We start from the raw sequence: 13,504 nt of genomic DNA, 5'->3' as shown, positions 1-13,504 counted from the left end.
ATGATCTTATGATCCCGAATGATTGATGGATTTTTTAGAACCATAATCCTCACTTCAAGTTGTCAAGAAGGATAAGTCAACGATGGACTTTATGAGCTTGTAATGTGGCTTGAAAACGATAGTTAAAGAAATAAGATTTTAAGGACATTTCACCGAAGATCGCATTTCTAAAATTGCCCCAATTTTGGACTTGAAGATTTTGACCTTTGTTTGACTTTTATAATCACTCCACAGGGACTTCAACATTGAATCTTTTGCATTTTTCTTTTGCATTTATTTCGCTGGCTTTTTCTCTTTTTCTTTTCAAGGTGCCCTTGCGAGTTTTCACATGATAAGCAGTGTCAACCTCACACCTAATCAATTCAAAAATACATGTAAAAATTCCTTGGCATCAGTATATGAGCATCACTTGCCAATTAGAAAATTTATTGACAGATATATTGCAAAGAACGGAAGTCAGGACTATCGGCTTTCGTAATGGGGTCTGGTGGGGTGCTTAGAAAAGTTAAGGCTTGAAAGCGGATTTTAAATGTGGTTTAAATGGTCTGAAATCGCATTGTTGCACCAACCCTTATTTTAGGGTTAAATCAAACTTGCCCCAATTTATTCTCAACTGAGGTTCTCTTTTCATTTTCCCTCTTTTTTCCGACCTTATGTCATTCTTTGAAATTTTCAAATTTTGCCCCAGTTTATGTTCAACCAAGGTTCTCTTTTCTTCTTCTTTTCTTTTGCTTTTGTTGTTTTATCACTTTTCACCTCTTGAGACTTTTCTTTCCTTTTCAAGTCAAACTTGCCCCAGTGTGGGGTTTGCGATCCTCAGGGGTTGCCAAACGAAGTATTTTTATTCTGAAGGCTCAAAAGGGATAACTAGGGATAAAATGTTTGACTGGAAAAGAAGAGGGCCTGACTTTTATTCTGTTCCTTACATTAACTCTGAAATGAAACTTTCATTAATGCAAAATTTCTGGCATGTATCCGAATTAATTGATTGAGGAAAACTCCTGTTCATCCGTATCTGTGAAATATAAGTGACTCGCCGGACAATACTCTTCCTTTTTCTTTTCTCTTTCCAAAATCGAAGCCCAGATATTGATGGTAGAACCAAGTTTTTCCAATTTAATTTTAGCATTCATGCTTTTTCTTCCCCTTTTTCCAAATTTTCCAATCTCCTTCCCCATTGTGGGGTGCGATCATAAGTGCCTTTGAAAAGAACCACCCATTTTAGCTCAAATGAGGATGCAAGGGATAAGCAGTGTTTAGGTTGTAGAAAGGATGGCCAAAGTATCATTCTTACACCTCATGACAACCAAAGTAAACGAATGGCTCGTTGAGAATTCATTCCCTTTTGATATTTGAAAATTTTCCAATGTAAGGTAATGATCATTAAGGCTCTTATTTGAAATGAAATTATTCTTTTAAGGTTCAAATGGGAGAGCAAATGATAAAGTCTGTATAGATAGAGAAACGAAAGCCTAAAGTATCATTCCAAATTTTCAAAACAAAGAAGAAATGATGTACATTTTTGCTTTCACTTAGATGTGAATTGAATCTGGTTAAACCAGTGAGCATTTTTCCAAGCAAAGATTGTCCCAATTTGTAATTTGTTAATCAATGTGACTGATTTTTGGGGGTCCATAGAAGTGGGCAAAATATGGATTGTGCGGTGAAGGAGAAAAGGTATTGCATTGGATATTTCGAGGCAGACCAATCAGTTTGAGTGCTTTTCTTCTAATCTCGAACACTCTTTTTGTATAGTTCGGATCACCAATCTAGTGTGAATTTTCAGGCAAGAGGTTGAAAAAAAAATCTCAATTTCAGCTTGTGAGAACCCGTAACTTTTCCATTTTCTAGGTTTTATTATCTTTCTAGGTTTTCTTATCTTCAATGGCTTGTTTTCTGCACTTTCTGTATCCGGAAATTTTTCTAGATAATTTTTATGAGTAAATATAGTTTTTAGATGATTTTTCTAGTATCGAATAGTTTTTGAGAAATTAAGAGCGTATACCGGACGTGGGACCCACTAGTGCGAAAAGTTCGGAAAAATTCGGCCAACTAGGTTAAGTTTCGGATACTGGGTTTAATTTACCGGGTGTTAAGAGATAATTAGAGGAAGCTATTTGGATTGATGTGAGAGGGAACAAAGTGATAGACTTGCATTAAATAAGTGACAAGTGTCACCATTTGATTGGAGGAACTTGTAAGACCACTATTCATTTTCTTACCATTGACCAAATAAATCAAAAATTCACCAAAAATTCCTCATTTTTGTCTTCCTCTTGGCCGAACCTCTTCCTACAAGAAAAGAAAGAAAAGCTTCCAAGTTTCTTGCTCCAATCTTGCCCAATCTCACAAACTAACCGTTTCATCTTGAATTCCTTCCATAAAACCTCTTCAATTAGTGTTAGTGAGTTGATTTGTGGAGTTATTTGGAAAGCTAAGAGGACCTATTGCTCTCTCTCTCTTGTTTCTAAGGTGAGTTGTGAAGAACCACCCTCCTCCCTTAATTGATGCTTAAATCATGATTAGTGGTAGTATGAGATGCAATATTATGGATTATTTCTTGATTTGTGGTTGAAGTGATGAAGTTTTATTAATTTTGGGGATTTTTCTGTTTTAATATAAGCATGGTTGTATGGCTATCTATGATGATTGGAAATGGTATATAATGATTCTAGAAGGTGGAAAAGTGGACAATTGCAATCAATTTCTGTTTTGGAAGAAATTTCAGAAAATTAGGTTTTGTGAAGGAACATTCTGCCCGAATTTTTAGCTCCTAGTTAGAGGCCGAATTGGCCTTGGCTTAAAATATGAAAATTGTAGGGAATAACATTTAGAGGTGCCTACAAAATTTCAGGTCAATCGGAGTAGCGTAGAGTGAGAAAAGTCGAAATTACTATTGCTGTTCTGGTTCTACCCCGAATGTAAGAATTGCGCCTGTAATTGGTTGTTTTGGCTGGAATTGCTTCCGAATTGGTTGTTGAGGCCTTCTGATGAAATTTAGCCCTGTTTCTTTTCTTTCAGCTGGTTTTGGAATTTCTGGATTTGGACTTGGAGAGCCTGAGTTATGATATTTCCGCTAGAATACATTCTGTGAATCTGTTTTTGTGATTCTGGTATGGTATCTTGCATTTTTGACCTGGTTATACTCGAAACTGGGTTCAGTGACCTTCTATAATGTAGTAGCCCTATCTCTTAGCTTCGAAACGGTGGGTCTTGGACCTTCATCCGATAATCGTAGTGCCTTTGGCACCATTACCGCAAAATGAGGACAAAAACTATTTTTTTCAGGGCTAAAGCTAAATCATTTCCGGATTTTTCTGGTTTCCTCTATTGTTTGTGTATGCTTAGGGAACCCTGTTTTGGTAGTATGTAGAATTGGTTTATGACTTGTAATCGAGTCTTATTGTGTTTATTTGAATAGTTTAGGGCTTGACTTTCATATCCGGTCATTTCCTAACTAAATTTTGTACTTGAATGCCATTAAGCCTAGTGAATGGCTTTTGGAAATGAGATTATTTTTGTACGAGATGTTGGGACTGATTTGAGGAAATAATGAAGCCATGATGGCTGGAAAATAGGTAAACACAAGGGATATGCTGTCGAAATTTTACTTGAAGGCTAGTTGGATTTACTTGTGATTTGAGCGAAGGGCTTTTGGGTTGTTTGAGCCTAGGTCTTCATGTTACCTTTTCGTTTCCAAAAAAAATCATGTTTTGCACCCTTGCTTTAGTAATTATTTGGCGAGGCATACGACTGGTAGTCGAGCCTCACATATACTCGATTTTTTAAAGTGGAACCTTCAATTGTTTTCCTTGGATTATTTTAGTGTTTCTTGGTGATTAAAGCTCTCTTTTGGGAGGTATCTGTACTTACCCCGGTGAGTGTTCCACTACCTGCTACCCGTTATGTGAAATATCTGAATATCTAAATACTTGATTTATGACTGTTGGAGCCAAATACTGTTTTGATAAAAGGGAGGCGAGGGTGTACTTTATCACACTCGTTCTCTGGTCTGTTCATATGCCAATTTTGAACGCGTATCTGAATCTGCTATCTGTATCTGTTATCTATTTCTGGATCTGTATCTGTTCTGACGTCGTTTTGAAGCTTGTGTCCAACGACCTTTCTGTGACCTCTGAGCTCAACACTTGTGGCCAGTTACTCGAGTCGGGCCGGCAAGGGCCTGGTCGATTAAATAACGAACCACGGTAGTCTGTTTTGGGATCTTTGGGTATTGAGACCCTTGATTCCGGGTATACTCGAGTATTACTATTTCTGATCTGATTGGATTTCGGGCCCGGTGGGGTATGTGAGGTGGAAGGAATCGAAGAAAGTGGAGTCTACGGTATTGGTTACTCCTTTAGCGTTGACGGAGTGTCAACTATTATTTCGATCAAGCTTCGATGATGCTAATGGGAATTTGGCTCCTGAGAGCCACCTGTATCCTTCTGATTTGAATCATTGGTTCATTTACTTTACATCTGGCATGTGTACCTGATTTGATAAATGTGAAATGCCATGATTTTACTGCTATATGTCTGGTACCTCATTGAGCGCAAGCTCACCCCTTTCTGTTCCTTTTTGTTTTCCTTACAGGAAAATAAATACTTTTGGACTGGATTTGACAATTGGCTGCCAAATTGAGCTAGTTGAACATATCTTTTGTATAGCTCATGTATTGAAACCCTAAATGTACTTTTGGGACCGTTTTCCTTTTGATCTGGCAAACCAGACATGTATCCACTTTTGAATACTTTTGTATGCCACTTTGGCTTGTAAATGCTAAGTTTCAAGATGTGAATGTTTGCTTGATATTTGGTTGGGTTCTGACGGGTCGGTTACTATTCATAGCCGACTTCGGTTTCATTTTTTTTTATTTTAACATTTTGATTTGTTTACCCGCGTTGGTAAGCTCCGGAATGTATTAGCTCGTTCTATACCGAACCGTTAGTCCTGGCGAGAGCTGGGCAGGCAGTTCGCTAACCCCTTTGGTTCGCCTTAGGGGAAGGTGGGGCTGTCACAGAGTTTATTTCTTAAAATTCATCATGAAATCTTCAAAGAGCAAAAATAAAGAATGAAATGTACATGAGTATATACAAGACAAATAATTGTCTGAATAAAAACTTCATTATTGCCAATGTTTGACATTTTTTTTAAAAGCAATACATATGAGAAAAATTCTAAAGAACTCCTTTACACATGTATACACACTTTTCTCTCTTAATAACCCCTTTTTTTCCTTTGAGCAATGAAACCTCTTAAATGTTTTACACGAGCGCTTTCAAATGAATTTTCAAATTTACATTGTAGGACCTGCCCAAGAATCAAGTAATACTTGTAATTTTCAGGATTCATTAGATAAAAATCGTTATTAGATATAGAAAAATATTTTCACCTTATTGAAACGTCTTTTATAAATGCAGGGGAGGGGGAAAATAAAAGGAAAGAAGAAAAAAAATACCCAGAGTTAATAAGCAAAATTGTAAAATCGGTATGCATGTCCTATGGGGGAGCCCTTTTGCGCCAAGGGTAGGCCTAGCATGAAAAATACAATCCTCCAGAGAAGGCACTATACAATACCTGATGGATCCAATCAACTTATTGAGTGAAAAATAATTTGAAAATTTTGGTTAATTGGAGTGACGAGAGACATTTGTCAAAATGAGGACAACGTCCGAATGGATTGATCACTTTGATCGATACAAGAATTTGGAAAAACGCACCGGTTTGACCTTGACGAACTTCCTATCAGAGAGATTGAAATTCGTTGACAAATTTTCTCAGTGAAACATGGGTGAAAACCCCAACAGACCAAATGGCTGGATGCAATGGATGGTTTTCTCAAAATCGACTAGGTTTCCCAATTTGAAATTCGACATTGAAACCCTAATTGGTCAAATGGGTTGAATGAAATTGACAATTTATTTAAAATCGACCGGGTTACCCTAAAAAGGGTAAACTAGTCAAATGAATTAGATGAAATTGATAATTTATTCAAAGTTGACCGGATTGCCCTAAAAATGGTAAACTGGTCAAAAGAATGAAATGGATGATTTATTCAAAATTGACTATGTTGTCCTAAAATGAATGAATTGACCAAATAAATCGAATGAATTTGATGGATAATTTGATCAAATGAATTGAATGGAAATGATGGTTTATTGAATTGTCTACCTATTGGTAGTTTCAAAAAAAATCATTGCGATGCATTAGTCTATGAATCTTCTAAAATCAAGATTTGGCCTCAATATGTTTATCGTCTCAACAAAGAAGGATCATTTGTAAATTTCTTCAAATTAATGTCCTTTCCGCAAGAGATTTTTACCAGTTTTTGATAAATGGCCAAAAAATGATTGTTAGATGTTCAAATTCTAATGTGCAAAATTTGTTCTACGATTACGGAAGAAAATCGGATCCCACCTTACCTTGTGCACTACCCCTTTGGAAGGTACAAGAAACATAAACATGCAAGTCTCATTGGACTACATGTCCGAGACATAAGGTGGTTTATTCCTATCGTGGGATCCCCTAAATGGTATTCCCTTCTACGGTTTATGCATGATACCATTTTATCAAAGCAATAAAATATACAATTAAAACGATATCATGACCTAAAGGGACCCTTTATACGCCAGGGTGGGCCTAGAATAATATGATATTATTAATTTATGAATGAAATACACCCAAAATTTTTAAACGTGCAATAGCCTATTTACAAGGGTAGGTTCTAAAAGGAGATCATGCCAGACCTCTTATTTCCTAACGTTTGTGAATGCAAAAAACAAGAAACAAAGAAAGTTAGTTCAACACATAACACGTTGTGGCAATCAAATAATAAATATAGAAAGCAAAAATAAGGAAAGAGGGTTGGAATCCTTCCCCTCGTGCCTAGTGTCCCTAATTTAGGATAAGGTCGACTCTACCCTAGGCAATTCTATTATGGATGCATGAGGTTTGGTTCACTAATGCATGGTCGACTCGATAAGGCTTCGGCTCCCAAGCCTTCAGACCTAAAAGCGAAGGGTCATCACTCCCAAGGCCTTCGGTCGGTGGCTCGAGTGATCTCTTAGGCATCGCTATGGACGCAGTGCACACCATCCGCCTACCTAAGGAAATCAATCCTAATCCTACAGGGTGGTGTGGGAAACGCCCACGATAAAGAAAAAATAGGGTAAATAAAACTATGCATGCACATATGAGGTGCTTTTCTTTTGAGGAGAGGGATTGAGAACCAACGCGAGGCTCTAGGGTAATATCCCCCCACCCAAATGCAATGCAAAGCGCGGAATCACATAAATAAACCATCCATCCATCCAAATTAATCATACGCAAAGGGTGAGGGAGTGAGTTGATACGCGCGAAATGCAAAAATCCTAGAAAAGAAAAAATGTAACCCTAAACATCCAAATGCTAAACATGAAAAGGGTAGAAAAGGAAAAGAATAACTAAATCAAGTGCTCGGACCCATTTAGGAAGTCCCCAGTGGAGTCGCCAGCTATCGCGCCCTATTTTTTAATAATAAAAGTATAATAAGTGAGTGAAGTATGGTTTGAAAAAATGGTGATGTATGTGAAAATGAAAGGGAAAGGCCATGGGACTTTGAAATGCAACCTTTTGGCCAAAAATAGTAATCTAAAAAGGTTTTGGTAAAATGTAGGAGTCACCACTTGGTATTGAGTTAGGGTGTACCAAGTCACCCAAAAAATGTGGATTTAAATGTAAAACCTTTTTAGATTGACTCCAAAATCTACGATAAATCAGAGAAAAATGGTTCGGGGGTCACAGTTGAAGAGAGGGAATGCAAAGACAATGTCTAAGGCACCCTCTCAACCTAGCCTAAACTAGTTGCATGATTTAGTCATGATTTTCCTAATTTCTAATCAGAAGATGTATCGCATTTGGATGTAACTAATATGAAAGCAATCCTAAATCTAATAAGGAATCGAAAGGGACCAATATCTCTTAGAGGCTCGATCGGACTAAATCACATGAGTTGTGATAGCCAAGAATAAGCCCTCCAAGAGGTCACGAGTAGTGCTAATGATGAAAAAATGAATGGAATGAATGTATGCAATGTGAAAACATGAGCATGTGTGAAGTGAAAAAAGTAATAATAATAATAATAATAAAAATAATAGTGTGTAAGTGGGAGTGTGCAAATAGGGGTGCAAGGTGAGGTATGTAAAGTGATAGTGTGAAGTGCATGTGTGCTCAGTGATAGTATGTAAAGTGCTAGTGGTAGAGTGAAAATGTGTAAGATAAGAGTCATGTGAAGTAAACATGTGGAAAAAGTAATAGCATATGAAGTGAGAGCGCAAAGTGATAGTGAGTAAATGAAATGCATGAACCCTAGAGGAATGCAAGCAAGACGGGTACGGGGAAACCCTAAATCGTGACTTTTACTTTTTCTTTTGGTTAGAAAAAGAATGAGCGTGCTAAGGCTATGTGTAGCCAAACTCGTCCATCCTCCTTACCAAAAGAGTAACTCCCTAAACTAATCAGGCAAATGACCCTAATGACTAGAATGAAATGCAAAATCCTAAAGATCATACTTAGAATGTAGGAAAAGAGGAAAGGACCATGCAAAAATGTAAAAATACTAACAAATGCATGAAAATGTAGTGAGGGCATGCGAGTATGTACTAGCGAGGGAAGGCCCTATTGGGTCTAGCATTGGACTAGCCCTTTAACTAACGCTCTCTCACAAGCGTTGGACTTTGTAAGAGCTCGAAGGGAAGACCATGACTAGCATTGGACTAGCCACGGTAACGTGCATTCCATCCACATAATCAGATATAATACTTAAAAGCAAATAGACATGCTAAGCACATAGTTTCACATAGCACGTAGCACATAAGCATGCTTATCTAGATGCAGAAACCTAGGGAAAACAATTAAGCACGTAGGCAGGCAAGCACGCAAGCAAACGAAGCAAACAAACAAATGAGCCCTATCTATTACATTGGGGATGCCTACTACAATAAATAATTAAAATAAATACCTAACTATTACAAATTTGGCATTCAAATGCCTTTCAAATGATCAAAATTGAACTAGAATAAATATACAAAACTAAAGCCAATAAAGCAAATAAATAAATAAATGAAATAAATAAATAAACATTCAAGAGGCATGCAATTAAACACGTAAAGTCACAGGGGACACGTAGGCTCAAATAAAGTAAGAAATAAGGGATAGGGAGTACCTCCCTTGAATTGGGCCCTAATGGAGTGAAATTACTTATTTACCTTCCAAAAAACAAAGAAATGGTCAAGGCATCACTTTAGTTAATAAATAATCACAAAAGATAAAAATAAACATGAAATTGAATCAATTAAATCATGTAAACAAACCACATTTAAGAAGTTAAAAGAAGAAGGGACTTAAATGCAAAAGTTAACAGAGTTTTGGGGGTTAAATTATAATCAACACAAAGATCCAAGGTCACAATTAAAGAAAAATAAAGTTCAGGGACCTATTTACAATTAAATTTGGGACCCAATTGAAAGAAGTTAAAAGTGTTTAGGGCCATAGTTAAGATACTCGAAAGTTAGAGGACTGAATTGAAATTTCGTCATCAGACTCCTTGACTTAACAAGCCATTGGGCCCTTTTCTTTATTTGTTTGGGTCAAAAACCCTCCTAGCCCAACCAAGACCCAAGCAAAACAGACGGGCTAGCTTACACTTTCCAACAAATAAACCCAACCAAAAAAGTGGGCTTTTACCTCTTAAATCCAAACCAGAAAACCAACAAAATAAATTAAACCCACTTTTACAAACCCAAATAAACATTATTACCCACAAACAAAACCATAATCCTAAACCCAACAAGCTTAGCAAATCAACTAAAATTATTAAGCCACAATTAGGATCTAAATCCAGAATTAATCTAGCTAAAAGACTACCTATGCATATTAAAAGATGATTAAATTCTAAAAGAGAGAAACAAGTTCACTTTTTCCAATTTTTCGGGCCATAGTGAAATTAGGCAAAAATTAAGGAGTTAAATTGCAATTTTTCAAAAATTCATTCATTCATGAATTGCAGGAGATTTCTTCTTCGATGCAACTGAAAGTGAAAAATTTCTGCAACTTCTGATGCTTCAAAATTCCATTAGCTTTACACGGCCAACACACCACACCAATACAAGATACGAAGGGCAACGATAGTGAAAGATGACTCAAAAAATCATTTAGCTTCTCTCCCCTCCCCAACTGATGAAACGCACAGATTCTAGCCAGCTTTGGACTGGCTAGATTTCATCCCGAACGCGTGCAGAAAAAGGATAAAATCTCCTCCTTTTGGTTCAAAATTTCCATTCGGGCATTTTGTCAAACAATACATGGGCATGGAGGGTTTTAGCAATTTTTCGCTCAAGGAATGGAAATCAGTGCCCAAAAATTATCAGCAACACAAAAGAACGTAGACCAATCAATACACAGAGCGTGCGCGGTCAAACATTTATGAACAATCACCGAAAAATTGCAAGAAACAAATTCACCAGAGACAGATTTTGGGGTTGGCATTTCCAGCATTTATTCTTGAATGGAAGCTGAAATTTAAAGTAAAATGGCTACTTACCGTACTCCTTCTCGGTGAATGTTCGCTGGTGATGGTGGGAATTTCCAGAGCCGACAGCAAATTGCAACTCCTCCGCTCGGCTTTTCCTTTTTCTTGCCCAAAAGCTTTTCCCCTCTGTTTGTTTGTTTTCTTTTCTTCTTGTCTGAACTTTTCTTCCTCTGTTTTCAGCCGAAACCTCCCCCTTTGATTTTTCTTGTTCCTCCTCCTCAGACTCTCTCTCTCGTTTTGCCTCACAACTAAACTCCCTCCTAATTTTCCAGATTTTTCTTTCCCTTTTTCTGTTCTGTCTTTTGCTCGTTGCATTTTCCGTCTTTCTTTATTCTATTTTAGTCGAAGTCTTTCTCCACTGCCGCAATTCTTTTGGCGTTAGGGCTTGGCAGAAATAGTTGAAGTTCTTGCGGATGTGGGAGGCGGCATCAAAGGGGTTATTGGTGCGGAAAAAAGGCGGTGCAATCTAGAAATTTAGACCAGGGGCGACGCTAGGAGAAGCCCTGGCGGAGGGAGGAGGAAAGGCTAGGGGGGAGATGCGTAATTGTTTTTGGCCATCTTGCATTGGCGCTTTGGAATTTCAGGCGGTTGTAATGGTGGCGTGGATGGAGTACTGGTTACCTTGGTGGTGGTTATGAAGTTAACAGAAATGTTTCTGCTGTAATTGAGGAAACAGGGAAAAAGACCCGAGAGTAAAGGTTCATGGGTTGAGGGCTGACTGGGACGTAAGATGTTGGATCGATGAAGAAGAACAAGATACCGATGTGGAAAGAATTCGAGAGAGATGAAAAGAGATTCCTCCTCTGCCGTCTCCTGTTCTTGCTCTTATTTCTTCTCCTCCCCAGACCCTTTGCTTTTTTTCTGTCCGCCCGAAGCCTCCCCTATTTTTCCCCCTTCTTTGCTTCTTTTTTCAAAAAAACAAATCCTATCCTACAAGTGTCCAGCTGCCTCCCCATCTAGGTGAGGTGTTGTCAAATACAAAAAGGGACACTTGTCCCTATTGCTTATCCCCACTTGTCTAACATGCAAGCTTCCACTTATTGTCTTTTGAATTTTGTTTTTTTTCTTTTTCTTTTCTTTTTTTTCTAAAATTTAGTGTAAAATGCTCTTAAATCAATTAAAATAAAATGAGAGACACGAAACATAAACAAAAATAAAATAAAACAAAATGAAAATAAAATAAAAACCTAAAATTGAATCAAATAAGTCTAAAAATCAAAATTTGGTGTCTACAGTTGGTGTTTCAAATATCTAGGGAAATTGCTTCAGTACAACCTCAACAAGTTCTAGTAGGCCCTAACTACTCTCACATAGCTCTGTTAGTTGCGAGGAAGCTGTACATCACCTTTTTTTTTACTGAAGAAACCTTCTAAGACCTCTCTTCCTCACTAAATCTAAGGTAGCTTCATTTATTGTCCCATGTGATGCAATGTAACCACCTCTCTTTGATGAAACATAGAAATCTTGAGTTAATGGAAGTCCAAAGTAATGGGGCTGTAGTAGTACATCCAATCCACCCCCAGAATAATGTCCCACTCCCCAAGCTCCATTATCCTAATATCAAAGCCCACCCCCAAAATAATGTCCCACTCCCCAAGCTCCATTATCCTGATATCAAAGCAAAATCTATACTTCTACATATTCTAAAGAACTAGTGGACACCTAGCACTGTTGGTTACATAACTTCGATTCCCCATAATAACTGTGAAAGGCTTGACATATTCATGTGGAATTCCAAGATCTTTGACTACACTATGATGCACATAGCTGTCAGAGCTTCTTGTGTCCATCAAGATTTTCATAGGTATACTTGCTACTGTCAAAATGAGCTTTTGCCGTCACTACCACCTCTTCAGCTTTCTTCACCGCATCAAAAATGTTTCGAAAATACTCATGGGACCAAGTTTGGATGTGTTTTTTAGCTTGATGTAACTTGGCGACCAACCTCTACAATGGTGACCTAAAAAAGAACCTTCCCAACTTCTTCGAGTTACATCAATTAGTTCTGATTTAGACGTCCAAACATTCAAGAAACGGAAAGATCTCAGCTTATTATCAACCCTAGTCGTTGCCGCAAATAAAAGTGGAACATGGTCCGAAGGGTCTCTCTCAAAATGTTGCACCGTAAAATTAAAAGCTAAAAAAGAATCACAGCTGCTTCCAAATGCGAGCTCACCCATCTCCCTCTATTATTACACCATGTAAACCTTGAACATGAGAAACCAGTGTCTTGTTCTCCAGCCAAAGCCATAAATGACAAGAAATCCAATCCTTCAACCGGTCGAAAAGGTAAACCACCTCTCGTTTCCTCCCCACTTGATACGAACGTTGCCAACCTTGTGACGAAACCCGTAAGAGATTAGACTCAGGATCGACAAGAGGATACCAAGCTTGGAGTGGATGACCTCAACCCGTTAATCACGTGGTTAACGAACCTTGGTATAAGGGTAGTAGACGCCACAACCTAGTGCGATTCTAGATTGATAAGTCACGAACACTTAGAGAAATTCTAAGTTATTCAAGAAGCCTTGGAGAAATCAAGAAAACTCTCAAAATCTGATTTATTGATTGAATGAATAAAACATGACCCAAGGTAGGCTATTTATAGCCATACAAGTAGAAAATCTAAAGTGAAACAGAAAAGGCTAAACATGACTAAGGTTCCTTCATTTTAGGACCCTAGAATCGGCTCCTACATTTTAGCAAGCTGGCTGATTTTATTCCTTGAATAAAATGACTAAACAAGACTCCAAACTAACTAATTAAACGGCTAACACAAAAACTCGAACTAGGAAGCCTTCAATCGTGGTCCTCCTTGACTTGAACAACATGGACAACCTTCAATCCTTCATGTTCAAGTCCCTCAATGACTTTGAGGACAATTTCTTGGCTTTGCACCTCACAAACGAGTCCTTGAAGTTCCTCTCGCATCTT

Source organism: Coffea eugenioides, chromosome 5 (genome assembly GCF_003713205.1).
Source record: "Coffea eugenioides isolate CCC68of chromosome 5, Ceug_1.0, whole genome shotgun sequence".
Taxonomy (NCBI): Eukaryota; Viridiplantae; Streptophyta; class Magnoliopsida; order Gentianales; family Rubiaceae; genus Coffea; species Coffea eugenioides.
The sequence above is the reverse complement of the archived record's forward strand: the minus strand, read 5'-3'. Positions refer to the sequence as shown.